General features: G+C 44.3%; 1 protein-coding gene across 6 annotated transcripts in view; it reads left to right on the top strand.

The window, feature by feature from the left end:
* SETX (senataxin) overlaps positions 1-24,113 on the top strand; it is a 2,451,437-nt gene that overhangs the window by 1,354,444 nt on the left and 1,072,880 nt on the right. The gene's annotated exons all lie outside the window — the stretch shown is intronic.

Raw genomic sequence — 24,113 nt, 5'->3', positions numbered from 1 at the left:
GGACAGAGTTTCCTTACGAACCAATCCGTCCTTTATGCCAAAGGTGGTATCCAGGGTAGCTTTGAATCAGGCTATTCACTTACCTACCTTTTACCCTAATCCTCAAAACAAAGGTTAGAGACTACTACATTCCTTGGACATCCACAGACAGCTGCGTTATTATTTGGACAGAACAAAGCCTTTAAGAAAATCAGAACAACTCTTTGTGTCCTATGCTATAGGAGCTCAAGGGAAGCCAATTTCCAAACAGACAATCTCAAAATGGATAGCCCACTGCATACGCTTTTGTTACTCTTTTCATGGTAAAACTGTGCCTGCAGGCATGAGATCTCACTCCACAAGGGCCACAGCTACCTCTGCAGCTTTCCTCAGAGGAGTTCCTACCAAAGATATTTTGGAAGCAGCCACTTGGAGTTCTGTGCATGCCTTCTCCATGCACTACCACCTACCATTATACTCCAAAACTAGAGCAGGCTTTGCCACTGCAGTCTTGCAGGGCATCCTGGCTCCTCCTAGTTCCACTTAGTGCCTACCACCCTTTTTTTAGCTTTGGGATTCTACCCATCTGTTATGACTGCAGCTGTATGGACGATGAACATAGTACAGTTTTGTACCTACCATAAATGTAGATGTTCTAGTGCTAATACAGCTGCAGTCCAGGTTTCCCTCCCTCCTTCCCCTCTTGGGACAGGCCTATTGGCTAACACCTCCTCATACAACTTGATTGGGGTATTCATTTATGGTGTATTTGCTTGCAACTACTGTTTTTTGATTATATTGCATTGCACTATTACATAAATTTATGTATTGCCTTCCTTCTGGGGGCACCTGACATCTGGGGCAAGAAAAACTGAAGAAAGTGGCGTTGGCTGGTTCCTTTATACCCCTGTCGCACTGACGTCAGGGAAGAAACGAAGACGACCGACGCCGGACCTAGACTTTGGAATTCGGCCGACCGAGGACCCGCCTGACGGCAGGAGAACCCATCTGTTATGACTGCAGCTGTATTAGCACTCGAACATCTACATTTATGGTAGGTACAAAACTGTACTTTTCTACGTCCTCTGTGTTCCAAGCCAAACAGCCCCTTTATAACATTTGTGCAGCAGCCACTTGATGAAAACCTCATACCTTTATCACTCATTACAAAGTTGATAAGGCCTCCAGGGGCAGGGCTTCCTTTGGGTGTACAGTCCTGAAGAATGTACTCCATACCTCCCAACCGTTCCGAATTACTCTGTTTTTACCGTGTTTAGGGGTCCAAATACTGGGGTGCCACAATTCCCGAGCGGCACCCCTTAATTTCCGAATTTCCCGGCATTTTATTTTTAATTTTTTTGTTCCGGCTTTTTTGAACTGACATCATCGCGTACGCGATGATGTCAGCTCTGTGAAATGGCCTGCCAGCCTGTCAGAATTAGGTCCATAGGTTCATACAAGGCTATCTGCCCTGGGGCAATTATAAGCCTAGCCCGATTCTGTATGGCTTACGCCACCCCTTGATTTGAGTATACTGTGCCCTTTTTAAGGTTTAGTTTACTGTGCCTCTGTCTAATAGTGACACGGGAGTAATCCCTGGGACAAACCTACGATCCCCCATCCACTTATCGAGATTCTTCTTGAAGAGATTCAGTGAGGTGCTCTGCCTCACATGAACTGGAATTCTATTCCAGAGCGAAGGGAGCCTCTGGGTTATGAACCTGTCCCTCCAGCAAGTTCTATTTATTTCTGTGCTGAGGTTCAAGTCCCTCGAGCGTGTGGCTCTAAGGGATTTAGATTTACTGAGGTGGAGCATGTCCATTAATTCTGATTTGACATAGCTTTGTATGTCAGGCATAGATCGCCAAGTAAGCGGTATGCAACTGAGTAGAGCTGGAGTTTTTTTAACCGAGCAGCATATGGCATCTGTTTGAGACCCTTGATCCTCTTGGTGAGATACTTTTGGGGTCTTTCTAATTGCTGCAGGTGTTGGGTAAGGTACATCCCAAAAGGGGCATTGTATTCTATGATGGGCCTGATGAGGGATGAATAAAGGCACGATTACCTCTCTTGATCTAGATGTGAAACCCTTCGTGATGAGGTGGGCTATGTAGAAGGTCTTTCTAACCACTTTGGCAATGTGGTTTTCAAAGGAGAGATTGCTATCAACTTGGGTCCCTAATAACTTTCTCTGTACTTAATGGGTTTCCGCCTATGTGGTAATTTGTGGGCACATTGTTTTTGCCAAAGGGTATGACTGTACATTTTTTGGCATTTAGCTTTAAACCATGGCGCTGGCACCAGTTATCTGTCTCTGTGAGACCTTTTTGAAGGATGTTTGTGTCAGCTGGAGAGTTGATTATGGCGCCCAGTTTGCAGTCATCTGCGAACTTGGTGAGCCATAGTCCTCCCACATTTGCCTGTACCTCGGAAAAGTATATAACGAACAAGAGTGGTCCCAGGACAGAACCCTGTGGGACGCCACTTGTGACCGGTTTCGAGTCTGACATGGCTCCAGCAACTCTCACTCTGTGGGTTCTGTCTTTGAGCCAGTTTGCGACCCATCTTGTGACATAGCGGTTTATATTTAAGCTGGATAGTTTATCTATGATGCCCGAGTGGAGTATTGTGTCAAATGCCTTTGCAAGGTCCAGATAGGCTGTGTGGACTACCTTCCCTTCATCTATGGCTTTAGTGACTGTTTTGAAGAAGTCAACCAGGTTCAAAAGGCAGGATCTGCCCTTGAGAAAGCCGAACTGGGTAGGATCTAGTGTCTGTAGGTCCCCAATGTCTTTGTTTATGAGCTCCATGATGATCCTCTCCATAGCCTTGCAGACTAAGCTAGTCAGGCTTATGGGGCAATAGTTTCCAGGGTCCGTAGAGGCTCCACCTTTGTGGAGTGGGACCACTGTTGCTGTACGCCATTCTGTGGGCACATATCCTGTAGTGAGGCTGAGATTGTATAGCTGTTTTATTTGAGGGATTAGTTCCTCTTGTAGTTCATGTAGGACGCAACCTGGGACGCCATCTGGTCCCATGGAAGCAGTGCTTTGGAGAGGGCAGCCTTCACCTGAGCATCTGAGATGTTTGGGAGACAGCCCTCTGCCGGGATAGATACTTGCTCTTTGGGGAGGGGGTGGAGAAGTTTGCACTGAACCTGTCTGCCAGGATGTTGGCGATGTCTGTGGGTTCAGTGTATTTTTTGTCGTTTAGAATCAACTCAGAACAAGTCTGGGAGTTGCATCCCAGGTTTCTAACATAACTGAAAAAAGCCTTATGATTGTCTTTGGTGTTCTGTGCAATTTTTCTCTCGAAGCTAGGCCTTGGAGGATTTTATGAGGGATCGTAATTGTTTGCTAGTACTGATCAGAGATGCCTTCCCTATTAAGGATTTTGCTCTCTCATGTAGTAGCTTCCTCCTTCTGTTGTACAGTTTATTTATGGCAGGGGTCCACCAGACTGGACGCCTGCCTTTGGATGATTGGGTCTTGGTTTTGTTTGGGATAGCATGATCCATGCATTCCTGGAGATGTCCGTAGAATGCATTTATATAGGATTCTGCAGTTTGGGCTGTAGTTTCCACTGGCCCTGGGGCCTTGAAGGATTCCACTTCGGTTTTGAGAAGTGAGAAGTTCGCTTTTGAGAAGTTTTTCACTGTGGTTTTCTGGGCTGGGGGTGGGGTCGGGATGTGGATATCCAGTGAAATTAATTTATGGTCTGATCTTACTAATGAGGGATATACTTCTGGTGTGGAGCATAGAGTCCCCATGTTGGTAATGATCAGGTCTAGTATGTTGTCCCCTCTTGTGGGAGTGGTGACTAGTTGTTCCATAGCATTTGAGTTTATAATTTCCAGGAATCTTTGGGCTAAGGTGCTGGGGCTTGAGTAGTGCTCCCAGTCAATGTTTGGTTAGTTGAAGTCGCCCAATATAATGGTGTTCGGAGAGATCTTCATGTTCTCCAATGTTTTCAGGAAAGCCGAATGGGATTCCTGACTTTGAGAGGGTGGTCTGTAGGATGATATAAACTGAAAAGCAGTCTTGCCCACTGCTAGTTGCACATGGATGGTCACCGATACTTCATGCAATGCCACTAACCTGGAGGTGTGGATATCCTTGATAAATATGGAAACTCCCCCTCCTTTTGTGGTTCGTCCAGGTTTTGGGGCAAAAGCATGATATGAGGTATAGCCTGGTAGTGCTGGGGTGCTCTCTGGAGCCTTGAACCAGGTTTCTGTCACTGCACAGATATCGATGTTCTCCATACTGAGGAGAGCTTCGAGTGCGTGCATCTTGAGGTTAAGACTTCTGGCATTTAGCAGCATTACCCTTAGTTTCTTGTTCCTTGTGCTGTCTATGGGGATGGGTTTGACTTTTGAGCCTTGCCTAAAAAAGGCACTATGGGGGTGGCAAGAGCCTTTGCCAATATCAGAAAGCCCAGTGGTGACAGGTGCAAGCCGTCCCTAGCGAAGCAATGTGGCTTGTCGAGCATGTCATCCCAGGCTGACAGACACTGGATCCCCTTTGAATGACACCAAAATTTTAGCCAATTGTTAAAATTGATCATTTTGTATTTGTACTGTGGCATCATTCTAGGTGAGGGTAAGATGCTGCTTAAGGTCAGGGCCATACCAGCCTGGGCTACATGATCAGAAAGCTCCTCAGTGTCTATTTTCATGTAGTCCAGGGTGGTACGTGTCAGGTCATTCAAACCAGCATGTACAATGACTGAGTCATATTTGTATTTGCTTTGGAGTGACCAGAGTGCTTGCGTTATGTGTCGGATCCTAGCACTCGACAGGCAGCTCACCGTGACCTTCTCTTTATTCAGCCTGGTGAGCGGGACGTCAGTGTGTCTGACAATAGAGTCACCTATAACAAGAGTATTAGGTGTGTTATTCAGCCTTAAGGGCTGTGGCTGCTTGGCACACTGACTTTGTGGGTTATGTATTGTGTGTGTTTTGTTTTGAGGTAGCGTTTGCTTGGATGTCTGCTTTGGAGGTCTCTGTTGCTTAGGTAGATTTTTATTTAGAGCCTCCGAGTATGTTTTTGTGTATTTATGTGTTTGGTTCGCTGATGTGGTGGGACTATGTGATACTGGAATTGTGTTGTGTGAGGTTACCTTCTCCTCCTGACTGGTTACACCAGTTTTGAGATGAGAGAGCTCAGCCTCCAGTTTGGCTAAATAGTTGCATCTCTCACATATATTTGAACCTGTTTGGAGGAGGAGAGGGTTGTCCGTGTACATGAGACAGTTGTAACATTGCCTCAAAATTCCCAGATTCACCATCTGGACTGGAGAGAATTGAGCTAGCTGCCTAGCTCATGCGTACATTACTTCTAGCTGCAAGGGAATGATGGTTCAGGAACGGAACGTTATGTTGCATCAAGGGAATGATGGTTCAGGAGGAGCAGTTATGCTGTGCTGTGCTGTGCCTGTATTGGGTAGTCTGAAAGGAACATTATGCAGTAGCTGAGGTATGTTATAATGCTGCTGAAGTAGTTATTATCTGGTTATGCTGCCGCCGCTGAAGTAGTTGTTATTTGGTTATGCTGCCGCCACTGAAGTAGCTGTTATCTGGTTATGCTCCTGCCGCTGAAGTAGTTGTTATCTGGTTATGCTGCCGCCGCTGCAGTAGTTGTTATCTGGTTATGCTGCCGCCGCTGCAGTAATTGTTATTATCTGGTTATGCTGCCACCGCTGAAGTAGTAGTTCTCTGGTATGCTGCCGCCGCTGAAGTAGTTGTTATCTGGTTATGCTGCCGCTGCTGAAGTAGTTATCTGGTTATGCTGCTGCCGCTGAAGTAGTTGTACGGGCTGCATATTTTCACGCCTGTGACCCCTGTCTCAAAATGTGCTTCAAATGAACAAATGTTTTAGACAGTCAGTACACAAACTGCCTGCATTATTGATCCTTCTCACATTGTAATTCAGTACACAAGTCATAAGAGTTTTGTGTTTTCAGCAGAGATTCTTGCAAATAGTGCTGTTTTTGCATTTTACAGAATAAATATTCCTAAATGTAATCAGCACATTTCCCTGTCAGTTTTTTCATACCTTGCTTAGGTGTCAAAACGTTACTGAAAAGAGAGGTTGGTTGAAAAATGCCAGGAGACCCAGACTGGTCTAGCAGGGAAAAAGACATATAATAGCTATTTTGTCGCTAATGACTGGGCATACTCGTATTGCAAAATATGAGACAACACACTGCAGTGCACATACTAGTCTATAACAAGCTTTCATAACATGCTTTGTTTATACTCCCTTAATGTTGCAACCGCTCAGCAGCTGCACATTCGTGTTCGGTGCTGTTGTGTTATGCTGCAGAAATATCAGGCACAGGGGACAATAAGACAGCAGTTCTGACATTTTTACAGATGCAGAGAAATTATGTACTTGCTGCGGTAGCGTTGCCACCTCACAGTAAGACGCTGTCCGGTTCGATTCACAGCTAGAGCATCTTCTGCGTGGAGACATGCGTGAATGGGTGTACCTTCGTTGAAGGTTGTGCGTCAGGGCTGGTAACTCGGCACGTAAAAATCAACTACCAATCATTAGCGGACCGGAGTTCCGCTGTGGCGACCACTAACTGGGAAAAGCCGAAAGACACAAACAAACTTGACTTTTGTACATATAAACATTATGCATTAATAACAACCCGGAGTGCTATCTCAAGTCAGCACTACTTTACAGACTATGGATGTCAGTGTATGTTTAAGCCTACAAATTATATCCTCTTATACATAATATTCAGATGACACTTGTTTTAATGATCTGCTTTTGTTTATGTTTTAAAAAGCTCTGATGTGCCACCCACTTTTCCAAAACCATGTGATGATTTCTGAAATGTGCAGTCGGCTCACTTTAAATTTTAGTACCACATTGTCAATGCAATATTATATTAACCCTGACAGTGCATAGCTATCAACCTGCTCAATCATTTGTGTTTGTTGTACTCCATTTAAGACCTATACAAATCAGCTAAATAATTGCCTTAAGAATTTACCTTATCCTTTCAGAGGATGGCATTTCTTAACCTCCTACAAGAAAAAAGCCTGATAGGTTGCAATGTTGAACAGTACTACCACCTTACAGTTGGTTGACTTTCCAGTCATACCTCTCAATCTTTCAGACTAGAGCAAGAAATCTGGACAAAGCCAAAAATAATGGTGTGACAAAGGCCCAAAAATAGCGAACGATTTTAAATATTACTCCTGTAAACTCAGCTAGACGCTAGAATAACAGGCTTTGCAATCTGGGGCCATATTTTAGATGTCCTTCAAGGATGCATCTGCAGTCCTAACAAATGGGTTGTCCTGTCCACAGGCAGCCTTCGGTCGGCCGGATTCCAAAGTCTGGGTCTGGCCTCGGCTGGTGTCGCACTTCTCCCGACGTCATAGCTGCAGTTCTTCGCGTATAAAGGCATCAGCCGACGCCATTTTCCTCAGTCTTTCTTGCCGCGTGGCGCCCGAAGCAGAAGCTGTTCGCAAGTGCCGGTCGGTCAGATCCAGAGATTACTACTACCGAAGACTTCTAAAACGCTAAGTACCCCGTTGGGGACTCTTTATTGCCTCAGCCGATGTCAGAAAAAGTGAATAACTGTTTAACTTGTGGGAAACAAATACCTCATAAAGACTTCCACTCTTACTGCCTACCTTGTTTAGGCCCAGACCAACGACGTAGCAGCTTGTTTAGCCTGTGCTTCCTTCAACCGACGAACGCTTAGACGTCGGTCGGAGTTTGCAGAGGAGTTTTTCGGCTCTGCTTTTGCTTATATCATGCCGTCGGAGACTCCGACTTCGCATTTAGCTAAAAAGCGCAAGGAAAAGGACGGTTGGCTTAACCGCGGTTTTGGCCGAAACCGCGGACCGCGAGTGTCTCGGTTTTGGCTGAAACTGAGCCTGCGGTTCTTCGGCCGAAAGCATGCCTCCTACCGAGGCCTCTTCCAGCATGGCTGAATCTGCTACTGAAATTACTCCTGCTCTTACAGTTTCTCAGGATTTATCAGATACTATTCCCCTAGATGTATCTACTCCTGCACGTGGAGCTGCTAGGCCTCTGCATCCATGTCAATTAAGGCCTTTGCCAGGGCTAAAGCAGCTAAATCTTCCAAGGCCGTGCCTGCTAAAGCTCCCTCTCTCAGGCCTAGCTCTAGTACTCAAATGCTTAGTCTAGCAGAGGATCTCATTTCTTTGATCAGGGGATCCCAGTCTCACACTGATAGGGCCTCTCAACCCCCACCAGAGAAGAGGCCTAGAGCAGATCCCCCTGAGCCAGTTTCCACTGATTACTCCTCAGATGAATCAGAAAATACAAACCCTCCTGAGGGCCCTTATTCTCCATATGAGGACTCTGATGCAGAAGACTCCATTCCTTCTGCCTCTCCTCCTGAGGAATTTTCCTTTGGGGAAACCTTGCATGCTATGAGGGAACAATTTCAATGGCAGGGTCAGGATTTCTCAGACTCTAGGAAAAGGCTTAGGACTTTTTTGCATTTGCCACAGCATAGGCCTTTAGCCATTCCTCCAGTACTTACAGTTGTGGATGATGCATTTAATGATGCTTGTACTGCTCCTGATTCACTCCCTCCGGCCCCTGCTAAGCCCGACAGATACTACAGGGTTCCGGACACACATAATCACTTGTATAAGGCTCCTTTTGCAGATCCTGAAACTATTTCTCAGGGCCCCAAAGCTGTAGCAGCTACCTCTGCCAAAAACCCACTCCCCTCTGAAAGGGAATCTAGGGCCTTGGAGAGATGGGGTAAAAAAGTTTATACTTCTGCAACTCTTTCGGCTAGGGCCTTAAACTGTCAATTCCACATGATTCAGTATCAGGAATTTATGTTAGATCAGTTATCTAAAAAGCTGTCCTCACCTGAACCTATAGACCGAAAGTCTCTTCAGGAAATGGTACATAACATACAGCAGGTCAGTAATCATTCTTTAAAATGCGGCTATGATGCACTGGAGGCCTCCTTTAGATCAGCTATGACTGGTACAGTGATCAGAAGGCATGCATGGTTAAAAGATTAATTAATTAATTAATTAATTAATTAATTAATTAATTAGTTAGTTAGTTAGTTAGTTAGTTAATGTCCATGCTCTAATCCTGACTAAAGTAATTTGCTCTATCTAATCCTTCTCTCTCTCCCTACTTTTCTTTCCATCCTGCTTCCTCTCTTTTTCTTTCTATCTCTACCTCTGTGAAGCCCTCCTCTTCATCTATCCTCCTTATGGCTACAAATCTCTTACACACTAGTATTTCTCTTTATCCTTGCTCTCTCTTTTTTCACTGCTTCTCTCTCCTTGATCTTTCAGCTCTCTTCTTGGTATTAAAACTTGTTAGTTTGTTCATTTGGATGTTACTTTTCCCTAGATTGTTCAACTTCCTCTTCTTTCTTCTGACAACTTTCTGTCATTTCTCTTGCCCTGCTCTTACTCTTACTATTCTTGTTTTTAGAAATAGGTAATAATGTGTATCATGAGTTATTTTTTTTGTGCTTAAAATGTAATTCCTTTTTTAAATGTGGAGCTTTTCTCCCCGGGCCTCTACTGAAAATGGAAATATATCCAGTTGGACTAGCCCGGTCAACAAATGTAAAATAAAAATAAATAAAATAAATAAAAATAAGAGCAGTCCTTACCAGACCATGTAAAATCAAACCTCCTAGATGCTCCCATGGATAAACACAATTTGTTTGGCTCTCCTGCACAGCAAGTGCTTAAGAAGGTGGAAGAGAAAGCAAAATCTGTCCAGACAGTCAAGGATTTCTTACAGGTCCAGCCTCCAAGGTTTAGTAGGAACTGGCCTTCCAAGAATTGGTCCTTTCCAGACACCAGCAGAGCACAGAGAGGCAGGAATAGGCGCACAAGAGGCAGTGGTCAATCCAGAGATGCCTACAGAGGACGTCAGTGGCAGCCTAACAACCAGCGAAGTACTGCTGCAGACCCAGCCACTACCACTTCCACAGGACAATCACAGTGACTTGGCTCTGAAGCTGCCTACCAGGGAACAACTAGAAGCACCCTTAGGCGGAAAGCTTGTCTTATTTTCAGTAAACTGGCATTGCATTACAGGAGACAAATGGATTTTACAGACAATAGACAAAGGTTACAGGTTTCAATTCCATACTCTACCAAGGAAGAGAGGAATGCCAAACCTACCTCCAAATCAAACGGCAAACGCTCTAGAACAAATAGACAACTTAAAAAGGATGAGAGCTATCGAAAAGGTACCATCTATGGAACAAGGGCAAGGATTTTACTCCAGACTTTTCCTGGTGCCAAGAAAGGAAAATCAATGGAGACCTATTCTAGACCTGTCCGCACTGAACACATACCTCATTGTCCCAAAATTCAAAATGCTGACTCTACAGCAGCTTCTTCCCATGCTGGGCAAGGAGTCTTGGCTGGTAACTCTAGATCTCAAGGAGGCATACCTGCACGTCCCCATACGACCAAATTGCAGAAGATACCTCAGATTTCTTGCAGGATCAGAGCATTATCAATTCTCAGCGTTGCCTTTTGGCTTATCTACTGCGCCCAGAGTATTCACGAAATGCCTGGCATCAGTAATTGCTCATTGCAGGCTTCTGGGAATTCAAATTTACCCTTACCTGGACGACTGCCTGTTACAAGCGGACAACAAAGACAAATTGACAAAAGACTTGAGAAGGGTCATTCATCTACTACAAGCCTTGGGATACACAGTCAATATAAAAAAGTCAAGACTGTTGCCATCCCAAAGGATAACTTTCTTGGGTGCAGAACTGGACACATCAAATCAAATGGCATCCCTCACAGCAGAAAAACAAAAGCACCTTCCACTCTACTTCATGGCATTAACAACGCAGAACCAGCTTACAGCAAGGAAAGTCCTGCAAGCCCTGGGTTACATGGCATCCTGCATAATTTTGATCCCACATGCCAGACTGCATATGAGGAAGTTGCAATGGTACCTCAGGAATTTATGGTCTCAGCACAAGCACAGCCTAGAAACCCAAATTCCAATAATTCCATGCCTGAAGCAAGAATTCCGATGGTGGGCTCAGGCCTGTCAATTGAACAAAGGACTGCCCTTCCACAGCCCTCAACCAACCCAGACTATCACCACAGATGCCTCAGACCTTGGTTGGGGGGCACATATGCTGGACAAGTGCATACAAGGCTTATGGACCCAAGACCAGCTAAACCTACACATAAACCAAAAAGAGATGCTGGCAGTAAAACTGGCAATTCAGGCATTCAGACCATTTCTCCAACAGGGACAATTGCTGATAAGGACGGACAACACCACAGTTATGTGGTATATCAACAAACAGGGAGGTACACATTCATATCCTCTCTGCCGGATGGCAATAGATCTCTGGAATGTGGCCCTAAGCCTCAACATATATCTCAAGGCAATATTTGTGCCAGGGAAAGAGAACATACTAGCAGACATCTTAAGCAGGACTACCACGGATGCCCACGAATGGATGCTGCATCCAGACATCTTCAAATCCATCACAAGGAAATGGGGACTACCAGAAATAGACTTATTCGCATCCCCACACAATCACCAATTGAAAAAATTCTGCACAAGGACATACCACCCACTTGCTTGGAAGGTGGACTCCCTATCCTTCAGTTGGGAAAACCTGACAGCATATGCATTCCCACCTCTTCCTTTGATGCACAAGGTGCTATTGAAGATCAAAGAAGACCACCCAAGGATCATCCTGATAGCTCCAGACTGGCCGAGACAGCACTGGTACCCACTTCTGAGGAGTATGTCTCGAACTCGCATGGCCTCTACCCCAGGTTCCTTTACTGCTAACACAGAACAACTTCAGAACCCTGCATCCGAACCTGAAAACACTGCAGCTAGCTGCTTGGAGCATTGCATAAGACAAAGTAACCCAGATTTATCTCAAAGGGTTAAAGACATTATCTTGGAAGCTCGCAGACCCTCAACAAGAAAAACTTACTCAGCGAAATGGAAAAGATATCTCTTTTGGAGTGCAGCAAAAGGGCAAAATGTATCACTGGTAAACATAGCTAACATCCTGGAATACTTAGCAGAGCTTTTCCACAATGGCCTGTCTTACTCTTCCATTAAGATTCATGCGTCAGCTATCTCAGCACAATACAACATGGATCCTCCAGTCTTCTCTCATCCTCTACTCAGGCAGTTTCTGAGAGGAATCAAAAATGTAAAGCCACCAAGGAAGCCACCATTGCCTACATGGGAATTGAACTTTGTGCTAGAAAAGTTGACACTTCCCCCCTTTTGAACCAGCAGCAACAGCAGAATTACAGTACTTATCATGGAAAACTGCTTTCCTGCTTGCAATCACTTCAGCAAGAAGGGTTTCTGAATTACAGGCATTAATGGCAGTGCAACCCTTCCTTATCTTCCATCAGGATAGAGTGTCCATGAGAACTAATCCTACCTTTATGCCAAAGGTGGTCTCCAGGGTATCTTTAAACCAAGCAATCCACCTACCTACATTCTTCCCCAACCCACAGAACAGGGGAGAAAGACTGCTGCATACCTTGGATGTGCATACGCAATTGCGCTACTACCTGGACAGAACCAAGAACAATAGAAAAACTGACCAGCTTCTGGTAGCATATGCCACAGGAATGGAAGGAAAAGCAATTTCAAAACAGACAATCTCAAAATGGATAGGAAATTGCATTAGATTTTGTTATTCTTATCATGGGAAGGCAACTCCAGAGAATATCAGACCTCACTCCACAAGGGCTACAGCCACTACTACAGCTTTTTTACGAGGAGTGACTACAAAAGACATTTTAGAGGCTGCTACTTGGAGCTCCGTGGATACATTTGCCAAGCATTATAACCTACCCTTATACTCCAGATCCCGAGCAGGTTTTGCCACTGCTGTTTTGCAAGGGATCTTAACTACACCATAATCTTGTTAGGGCCTCCTCCCCCAGTTTGGCTATGGTATTCTACCCATTTGTTAGGACTGCAGATGCATCCTTGAAGGACATAGTACAGTTTTGTACCTACCGTAAATGTAGATGTCCGAGAGGTATGCATCTGCAGTCAGGATTACCCACCCTCCTTCCCCTCTGTGGTACTCCTAGGGTATTTGCCCATCTTGTAGCTAGCTGGGGGAATCTATTATGGTGTATTTGTTTGTATATATGTATATACATGTTTATTTCTATTTGCTCTCTGTTGTTTGGAAACATTTGCATTTATCCAAATTTAGCCTTCCTAGAGGGCATCTGGCATCTGGGGCAAGAAACACTGAGGAAAATGGCGTCGGCTGATGCCTTTATACCCGAAGAACTGCAGCTATGACGTCGGGAGAAGTGCGACACCAGCCGATGCCAGACCCAGACTTTGGAATCCGGCCGACCGAAGGCTGCCTGTGGACAGGACAACCCATTTGTTAGGACTGCAGATGCATACCTCTCGGACATCTACATTTATGGTAGGTACAAAACTGTACTTTCTCTGTTCTTCAGTTTGCATTTGAAAGGTGGTATCCCACAATTCCATTGGAATGGGTGGGGTTACCTAATTATGTATGCAAATTTCATGTTAATCAGCATACATATTTGTACCTATTTTTCATGGGCCTTTGTCCAGATTTTTGATGTTTCCAGGTTGAGAGGTATGATGTACTCCCATGAGCCACCCGAGATTGATGGTGCTAGGGACGCTACCCATCAGGCGGGATTGAACAACTTCACATTAAGAAGTTATGTACTCACCATAACGTTCCATGTGAGTTGTTCATCTCGCATTCATTCTTATGTCCCTCCTGGCTGATAGCTGACCTAGATGTTGGTCTAATCCTGGTTGCTCAATGTCTTCTTCCTTTCCATAGGGGGATAGCTGATTTATATGGTTATAGTACACGCAGCAAACAAGATCTGAGGTCATTCACAGTGCATCATGGGATAGGGGCTTGGCCTTGAGCTACTGGAAGACCTCAAGCTTTGCATATGGCCGTACCGGAGTCGATGGATCGGCTCCGAATCCATCAGTCAAGAATAAAGGCGAGATGAACAACTTGCATGGGACATTATGGTGAGTACATAACTTCTTATCATCCAACTCAATTCCATATTCATGGGCAACTTTAATTACCCCATTCTTCTTCTTCTTCTTTCGGCTTTTCCCGGTTAGGGGTCGCCACAGCGGATCACCTTGTCCGCACATTGAATGGCAGTGGAGTTTTTTATGGTGTCGAGTTGCCAGCCCGGCGCCCAACCTTCCACAGAAGGCACACTCACACGCACACCTAGGGCCAATTTAGTGTGTCCAATCCACCTGCAGCATGTCTTTGGGATGTGGGAGGAAACCGGAGCACCCGGAGGAAACCCACGCGACCACAGGGAGGACATGCAGACTCCGCACAGAAGGCACCCCAGCCGAGGATCGAACCGGAGAACCTCTTGCTGTGAGGCGGCAATGCTAACCACTGCACCACCGTGGCCGCCCAACTTTAATTACCCCATTATTAAGTAGTAATCATATCTGACACCAAACATGCAGGCACAGAGATTAATGGATGTTTTAAAACATAAATTCCTTTGACCAGTTTTATCAGTACCTGGCCCTCACAAATATGTGAGATTGCTGCACACATCTTGGTGTAATATCTACTTTGGTAAGGTCAGACCACAGACCTGCCTGCTTTGAAGTGAAAATAAAATCTGTAACCGCAGCTAACCCTGGAAAGTTCAGGAATGAGTCTTAAGGCTGAATTCTTGCTATTAACGGATCACCTGGCAAAATTTCAAGACCCCCAAAACCATGATAACACTGCGGCCTATGTGGGACTGTTCACAGAAAATCTATATCAGCATGTTAATAGCTGAATAGTTGCATAGAGGCAGCTGTACCCACCAAGAAGTAGTACAGGACTAGCTCAAAAAACGAGCCACCCTGGTGTAATCACATCATCAGTAGGCTATATAACAGTAGGAATAAGATAATGGCAAAAATTAGGAGGTGTAGCACTCAGCAGGATAAAAGCACTCCCGTCAAACTAAACAAATAACTCGGAGGAAAAATAGTCTAGAAAAGCCACATTTAAGGTAAATTTAGCTTTCCAGGCCAAAGGCAACCACAATGTAATCATTAGCTATGTCTGCAACCTCAAAGACCGTACACAGTTGTGTGCAGAACCTATTGTTAATGAAGCCACCTGTGCAGAGCCAGAAGATACAGAAAACCTACTGGCAGACAAATTCTACTCAAACGTTACCCCTCCCAACCCCTTAGCCTTCCTTCAGGAAATGCCATCAAATATAAGATGATGTTCGTGTTTCACTGTTGCAGTCATTACATTTGGGTTATCTGCTTGCAGATAGCCCCCTCAGTCGGCCTGATTAACAAAGTCTTGGGTCCTGTGTTGGTTGCTGTTTCTTCTTCCGTGACATCAGGTCGTCAGGGGTATAAAACATGCAGCTGACATCATTACATCAGTCTTTCTTGCCGTGCGGCGCCCGAAGCAGAAACAGTTCACAAGTGCCGGTCGTCGGCCAACTCCTGAAATTTTCATTTTCGAGTTTCAGAACCGAAGTCTTCAACTAAAAGCTAAGTACCCCGTTGGGGAAACTTTTTCTTGCTCTAAACCGATGTCAGTAAAAGTAAATAATTGAATTTCTTGTGGAAAGCAAACACCTCATAAAGATTTACATTAATACTTTATTCCTTGCCTAGGCCCTGACCACGACATACCTTGCTGTCAGTTTTGTGCCCTATTTAAACCACGAACTATCCGTCGTCTGTATATTTGCGCTTCTAAATTTTTTGGTGCTCGGTTCAATTATCCTGATATGTCTTCAGTAAGCCATCCGACCACCGACATTCTGAAGAAACACAAAGATAAAGACAGAGACAGGCCGCCCAGTTCGCCGGTACTCAGTGAGGTGCTTTTGCAGCCCCTGATACCCGCTACTTCAGATTCACAGGCCTCTACTGAGACCCATTCGGAGTCCGGTATGCCGTGAGATGCTTCAACTGTAGAACCTGCGGATGTCTCTACCTTGGATGGGTCCGGAGCCGCTGTGCAGGCACCGGCTTCTGAGGGTGTATTCAGGCCTACTGACTTGCATATTAAACCGCCGCCATCTTCTTCTTCAAGGCCTAAAACTCGAACCATGCCTAGAAAACTGACTCCCAGACTGCATGGTCAGGCCTTTATGCCTAAAGAGTAAATGATAAGAATGACTGAAGACCTTATTACTTTAATCAGGGGAAGCCAACATACCCTGTCTAAGAGACCTAGGACTGAGTTTGCTTATGATACTTCTGACCAGGATTCTGAAATTTCTGTTTCCCCTGATGACCAGGATTTACCCTTATCTACCTATGAGGATTCTGATGCTGAGGACTCTACTCCCTCTGCCCCACCCCGATGATTTCTCTTTTGGTGAAATTTTGCATACTCTCCAGGAGCTTTTTCGTTATGAAAGTCAGGATTTTTCTGTTTTTAAAAAGAGGTTTAGGGATTTCTTGCTCCTGTCCCAGCACAGGTCTTTAGCTATCCCTCCTGTACTGGACATTGTTGATGCCTTTTCGGAATCTAGCATGGTCCCTTACTCTTTACCTCCTGCTTCCAGAAAACCTGATAGATATTACAGGGCTCCTGACTCTCACAAGTTCCTTTTCAAAACTCCTACTGCGGATCCTGAAATAATTTCACGGGACCCAAGGGCATTAAAGCTACTACCGCCAAAAATCCTACCCACTCTGATAGAGACTCCAGGGCGCTGGATAGATGGGGTAAGGAGGTATACACTTCTGCAACTTTGACCATTAGGGCCTTGAGCTGCCAGTTTCATATGTTAAAGTATCAGCTGCATATTATTGAATTGCCTAAGCAGAAAATGATGTTGACTCCTGATTGTGCTGAAAATAAAGATTTACAGGATTTGATGCATTTTGCTGAACAAGTTGGTAAGGGTTTTGATTCACTAGAGGCATCTTGCAGGACTGCGGTAACTGGGTCTGTACTTAGAAGGCATGCTTGGCTTAAGGAGCAATTCTTGCCAGATCATGTTAAAGTGAGATTACTGGATGCTCCCTTAATTCCGGGCCACCTGTTTGGCAACAAGGCAAAAGAAGTTCTTAAAAAGATGGAGGAAAAAACTAAATCTATGCGAACTGTTAAAGACTTTTTACTAGTACAACCTCCAAGATTTAGTAGGCGTTGGCCTTCTAAGAATTGGTCCTTTCCTGCCTCTTCCAGATCATCTCAGTCCAAACCTAGCTCCAGCAGAGCACCCAGGCTTCAGTCCCAGGGGACGCACAGGACTAAGCAGTGGGGGGCCTCCACTTCCAAATTTGGGAGTAATAAAACTTCCCCCATGGTAAACTGTCTCAATGACATCTTTTTAAAACTTCCAAGCACTTCTCAACTAACTGCCCCTTTGGGGGGAAAGATTGCACTTCATGCAAAGAACTTGGAGACTCATTACCCAGAACAAATGGGTTTTAATTATAGTGTCCCAAGGATACAGATTTCACTTCCACACGTCACCAACTCCAAGCGGTTGGCCGGATTTACTTCCAAAGCAGTGGGCAGAGGCCCAAAAGTAAGTACTCTCTCTCTTAAGCATAGGGGCTATTCATTTGGTACCAGAAGAGAAAAAGGGACAAGGGTTCTACTCGAGATTTTTCCTGGTACTCAGAAAAGACAATTCATGGCGTCCTCTCCTGGACCTGCCTACTCTAAACACCTTTTTGGTGATTCCAAAATTCAAGATGCTGACTCTTCACCAGTTGCTTCCTGTGCTAAGCAAAGATGCCTGGTTGGCAACTCTAAATTTAAAGGAAGCCTACCTGCACATCCCAATCAGGGAATCTTGCAGAAGATACCTACGCTTCAAAGCAGGCTACTTGCACTACCAGTTCTCTGCACTGCCCTTTTGCTTATCTACTGCTCCCAGGGTACTCACAAAGTGACTAGCTCCAGTCATTGCATTTTGCAGGCAAAGAAATATTCAAATATACCTTTACCTGGACGATTGTCTAATTCAGGCAGAAAACCAGGACATACTTTTAAATCATCTGGCTTTTGTACAGAGGGTGCTAACTTGTCTGGGGTGCACCATAAATGAAAAGAAATCACACCTGGTACCCTGTCAACAAATTATATTCCTGGGAGCAAGCTTGAATACAACTTCCCAGATGGCTTTCATCACTCCAGAGAAACAAATTCACTTGACAACCTACTTCAAACAAGTGGTCACAAAAACCCTGCTATCTATCTGCAAGGCAAATACAACAAGCCTTGGGGTTCATGGCCTCCTGCATTCTTCTAATTCCATATGCAAGGCTGCATATGAGGAAACTACAATGATATCTAAAAAGCCTATGGTGTCAACATTCTCAGGATCTAGAAGCAACGATTCCTATCATTCCTTGTCTATGCCTAGAGTTCCTTTGGTGGGCAGAGGCCTGCACCAAAACAAGTAATTACCATTCACACTGCTCCCTGCCACCCAAACCCTAACAACAGACGCATCAGACTATGCATGGGGGGGGGGGGGGGCACCTGGCCGGGAAGTGAATAAGTGAATTCCGGGCAAACGGAACCTAATTCAAATGCACCTTCACATCAATCATAAAGAAATGTTAGCTGTACAGAATGCTCTGACAGCCTTCAAGGACCACATTCTTCCAGAACAATTAATGGTAAAGATGGACAAACACCACTGTTATGTGGTACATAAACAAACAGGGGGGTACACATTCTTACCACCTCTGCAGACTTGCCATGGCATTGTGGAACACAGCCTTGAGGTACCAAGTACATCTACAATCTCAGTTCCTGCCAGGAAAATTAAATACACTGGCAGATGGACTAAGCAGAACCCTCATGGACCCACACAAGTGGAAACTGGAACCAAGGATTTTCAACATTTTGACAAGCAAATGGGGGAGCCCAGATATAGACCTGTTTGCCTCCCCCCAGAACTATAAATTGGAAAAATTTTGTGCAAGGATTCCCCAGAGACCATCTTGAAGGTGGATGCTCTGTCCATCAGCTGGAAAAACGTATCAGTTTATGCCTTTCCTCCTCTGCCTCTGCTCTCCAAAGTACTACTAAAGATCAAACCAAGGATGATTTTGATTGCACCAGCCTGGCCACGCCAACACTGGTACCCCTTCTGCGCAGTGTGTCACTGTTGGCCCCATGACACCTGCCTCAGACTCCTACCCTGCTGTCTCAGCAGGAGAACCGGATTCTGCACCCTCAGCATCAAACACTAAACCTAGCAGCCTGGCTAATTACCTAAGCTCTCCTTTACCATCCCTCAGTAAATCAGTGATGGATGTCATTTTAGAGGCAAGGTGGCCTAGTACTAGAAAATCTTATGCTGAAAAGTGGACAAGATTCTGTGCCTGGAACCAGTCTCAAGAGATGAGCACAGCAGTGCCCAGTTTACTTTAGATTTTACAATACTTAACTGAGATGCTTCACAAGGGCCTGTCTTTTTCCTCAATAAAAATACACGCCTCAGCCATTTCAGCTCATTACAACACAGAACCTCCCCTCTTCTCTCTTCCACTGCTCAAGCAGTTCCTCAGAGGGGGGGCCAAAAATTTAAGACCACCCAGGAGAGCTCCAACTCCAGCCTGGGACCTTAACTTTGTATTGGAGAAACTCACCCTTCCTCCTTTCGAGCCAGCTGCTACTGCAGATTTAAAATTCCTTTCTTGGAAAATAGCTTCCCTTTTAGTTATCACTTCAGCAAGAAGGGTATCTAAATTACAGACCCTTATAGCAGTGGAGCCTTTCATCATCTTTCATGCGGACAGGGTGTCCCTCAGGACCAATCCATCTTTCATGCCAAAGATGGTATCCAGTGTGGCCTTTAATCAGTCCATTCATTTGCCTACCTTCTTTCCTAATCCACAGAACAAAGGGAAATGGATACTGCACTCCTTAGATGTGCACAGACAACTTAGATTCTACTTGGACAGACAACTTAGATTCTACTTGGACAGGTCTAAACCTCAAAGGAAATCTGAACAACTGCTGGTGGCATTTGCTGCAGGGGCAGAGGGGAAGGCTATTTCAAAGCGAATTATCTCCAAATGGATAGGCCATTGCATTCACTTCTACTATAAGCACCATGGAAAACCTATCCCACAGGGGATCAGATCCCACTCAACCATGGCTGCATCTACTTCTACAGCCTTTCTCAGAGGCGTACCTACCCGAGACATCCTCGAAGCTGCTACCTGGAGTTCTGTACATACTTTCACCAAGTGTTACCATTTGCCAGTTTTCTCTAGATCCAGAGCTGGCTTTGCCACTGCAGTTTTGCAGGGCCTTATAGCTGGTGCTAATGCTATCTAAATTCCTCCTCCCATCCTTAGCTTTGGGAAGCTACCCAAATGTAATGACTGCAACAGTGAAACACGAAGAACGTAATACAGTTGTGTACACTTACCATAAATGTAGATGTTGGGTCTATATTAGAACATCAAAGTGTCAGAACTTTGAATGTTCTAATATCGACCCCTAATAAGCGAAAGCTGAAAATAGCAAAGTTTCAGAAAACCTAATTCTTTCCTAGGGAAAGAATTTGGTTGTCCATTCCTGTCGCTTTGCTATTTTCAGCACTGTGGTGGAAAGTTACGGGTACGGTTCAGTTAAGTGTGCGATTGTGTGGAAGTGAGGGTTAGGGTGGGTTAGGTGAGTTAGGGTTAGGGCGCGGGTCAGGTAAGTGTGCGAATGTGTGGATGTGAGGGTTAGGGCAGGGTAGGTGAGTTAGGATTAGGGTGCGGGTGAGGTATTTGTGCGATAGTGACGGCCCTTAGGGTTAAGGTTTGGGTTAAGGTAAGTGGGTAGATAGTGGTGTATTTACAGTTTAGTGTAGGATTAGATGTAAGATTTTAGATGTATGTGTGTGGATTGCTGTTTTCTTGGTGTGTTTGTGTTGTGTGTATCTGTTTTGGAACAGCAATTTTTTTCCCTAGGAAAAAATTTGTTGTTCTGAATTTTCGATGTTACCAGTTTTCGGTTACTAGGGGTTGATATTAGAACATTCGAAGTTCTGAAACTTCAATGTTCTAATATAGACCCTAGATGTTCGAGTGTATTCACTGTTGCAGTCCTGGTTACCCTCCCTCCAGCTCACTGACTTCGTTTGACTATACCTCTTCTCTCCTTTTCAATGCTTAAAAGCTTTTTGGTGTATTTGCTTTTTTGTTTGAGGTATATCCTTGTATATTTATAGATTTAATTGCTTCCCATTAGGGGGGCACCTGACATCTGGGTCAAGAAAAACTGATGTAATGACGTCGGCTGCATGCTTTATACCCCTGACGACCTGACATCACGGAAGAAGAGACAGCAACTGATGCAGGACCCAAGACTTTGTTAATCAGGCCGATTGAGGGCTACCTGCAAGCAGATAACCCAAATGTAATGACTGCAACAGTGAATACACTGGAACGTCTACATTTATGGTAAGTGTACACAGCTGTACTTTCCCCTACTATCGCTAAAGGACAAGTCCTCAATAGTCTCTCTCTAAGGCCAAGAACACTGCTTCGGTGGGCCCAGACAATATCCCAGGGTGCCTTCTAAATAACATCTAACTCTCCCTTCTATAACCCCCCATTATTCAAGACCTCTTGAATCAGGGCAATATCAAGCAAGAACCAAAAGACTTCATGGGTAGAAGATTTTACTCCAGGATTTTTCTAGTGCCAAGGAAAGAAGGGCAAGAGAAGACACATCCTAGATCTGCCTTACCTAAACACTTACTTGAAGGTATCATCTTTCAAAATGCTGTCTCTTCATGCTCTTCTGCCTTTCATCCTCCCCCCAAGATTTCTTAGTATCACCTAGGTCTGAAGGAAGCCTACTTATACATACCTATTTGTCCTTTTTGCAACAGGTTCGTCGGGTTTTCCTCTGGCTTCTCACATTTTCACTTTATTGCTGTGCCTTTTGGTCTTTTCCACAGCTCCAAGGGTGTTCATGAAGTGTCTGGCTCCAGCAGTAACCTCCTGTTGCACTCGGGGAATTCATATTTTCCCTACCTGGACAACCTGCTGTCATTCCAGAAATTCTTTTTCAGGATGTATACTTCAACCTCTAACTCCTGACAGGTCTGGGTTTCCGGTGTTAAAGATTTATTTATGAGCATTCCACATCAAATTGGACTTGAATATTTCCATTCAGCCATTGTCGAACCTACAACTTTGGACACTAGGAATGATAAACTTTATATTTGAAATGATGGACCTGATTGTATACAATAATTTTCTCTCTTTTGAAGGGGGAATATTTTCGCCAGATGAATGGTGTAGCTATGGGTGCCAGTTATGCGCCCATTTATGCAAACCTGGTTGTTTATAGTTGGGAGAGAGAGTTTGTCTTGAATTCAGATTATAACATATGTTGGCACCTCTGTTGTCAATACCTGGATGACATATTTATATTATGGAAAGGCACTGATGGTATCGCTGACCAATTTGTGGCGTATATTAACAACTCAACATCATTTTTAAAATTTACCCATACATATATGTTAGATTCGGCTGACTTTTTGGATGTTACTGTTTTTAAGGACTAGGATCAGGGGTGTTTTGGATCTAAAGTATTGAGAAATCCATATATTCAAGGGGCAGCTGGTGAGGACAGAAAGAATGTGCTCTGATTTCAATGTATTCTTGATGGAAGTAGGTACTGTGTTCAGACTGTTTTTGGATAGAAATTACCCCACTAATTTTTTGGATAATATTTGTAAGATGGTAGTGGATGATGGGGGTAATAGGTACAAACCCCTTTTAGGGATTGAGCAAGTAATTAATAATACATGCAGTACATACACCTCACATGAGAAAAAACATTTTGTTAATTCCCTTGTTGTCACTTTTAACAGTTTTTCAAAGAAGATTAAATATGCAGTTTCTTAAAATTGGAATATTTTGAAGGTAAACAAAGTTTTTAGTAGATTGGGGAGAGAGACAGTTTTGTATATAAGACAGCTAGGAACTGTAAAAAAAAACTTCCAGAGCGCCCCAGTACTATGAAAAAAAACATCACAATGGGGGAACTTGGAAATGTGGGACATGCAGTCAATGCCCACATGTATTAGAGCAAGAGGTTTATATCTTTGATGGGTTCCCACATCAATTTTTTTTGACATTGGGTAACTGTAGCACAAGGGGGTGGTGTAGATTGTTATTTGTAACGTATGATCCGATGATGCCAGTCTTCATCTATTCTTGACTGATGGGTTATGGTTCCGATCCTTGGAACCAACTGTCTGTTGTATAGCTTGCGCCAACCAAAAAAATCTCTTGAGCTACAAGTCTACCCATAATTCCCCTCTCCAGATTACCTCAGATCTCATTTACCGGTCTTGCAAATCAGACATTTCAGCCAGACATCTCTCATAGCTAAGTATTTGCTAAATTTCCCCTAGCTATTTTAACTGATTTATAGTTAATTTTCTAACTGTTGCTTCATAGGTTCTATCGTTAAGTGTTTGGTCTACCCTTGAGTGTGTGTTGTTTCCTTCTTACCACTGATAATTTCTTTCCCCCTACCATCACTGGTAATTCCTTTCTGTTTTTTTACCCTCGTGGTAACTTCTCTACCATTGTTGGTAGATTTTCCTTCTCTACTTTTTTTTGTCTCTCTCTCTGAGGGTTAATAGATATGGCAGAAAAGCCAAAATCTTCAACTACAGGTTTCAAACTCAGATAGTCATGACAAATGTGTTTATTGCTTGAGTGTGCCTCACTTGAGTGTATATTGTACTATTTGCCAGGGTTTTAGTAATAGAACCCTGGCTTAGAGAAAGAATAAATTGATCCTCAAAGGGCTCCTTAAGGCCCCTTTCAAGGAAGCCTTGTCCAAGGCCGACCAGTATCTGCTGGCCTCTGGCTCTAAGTCCTCTTGCTCAGTGCTGTAATCCCCATCGGCACCGACAATTAAAAAGCACAAATATGCCTCTGAATGTTCCTCCTCAGAACCAAAATCCAAAGTTCCAAAACTATTGGAACGGTCAAAGTCTCCGGCACAGAAGAGTTCTTTGGTACCTTCTACACCGGCTACGTCTACGGTTCAGAGCCTTAGATGTTATTCATGTTTCACTTGTGGGTTATCCCTGCTGGGTAGCCCTC

This window comes from Protopterus annectens, chromosome 16.part0 (assembly GCF_019279795.1).
Source record: "Protopterus annectens isolate FY-2018-M chromosome 16.part0, PAN1.0, whole genome shotgun sequence".
NCBI lineage: Eukaryota > Metazoa > Chordata > Ceratodontiformes > Protopteridae > Protopterus > Protopterus annectens.
Note: the sequence above shows the minus strand (reverse complement) of the source record. Positions and strands in the feature narration are given on the sequence as shown.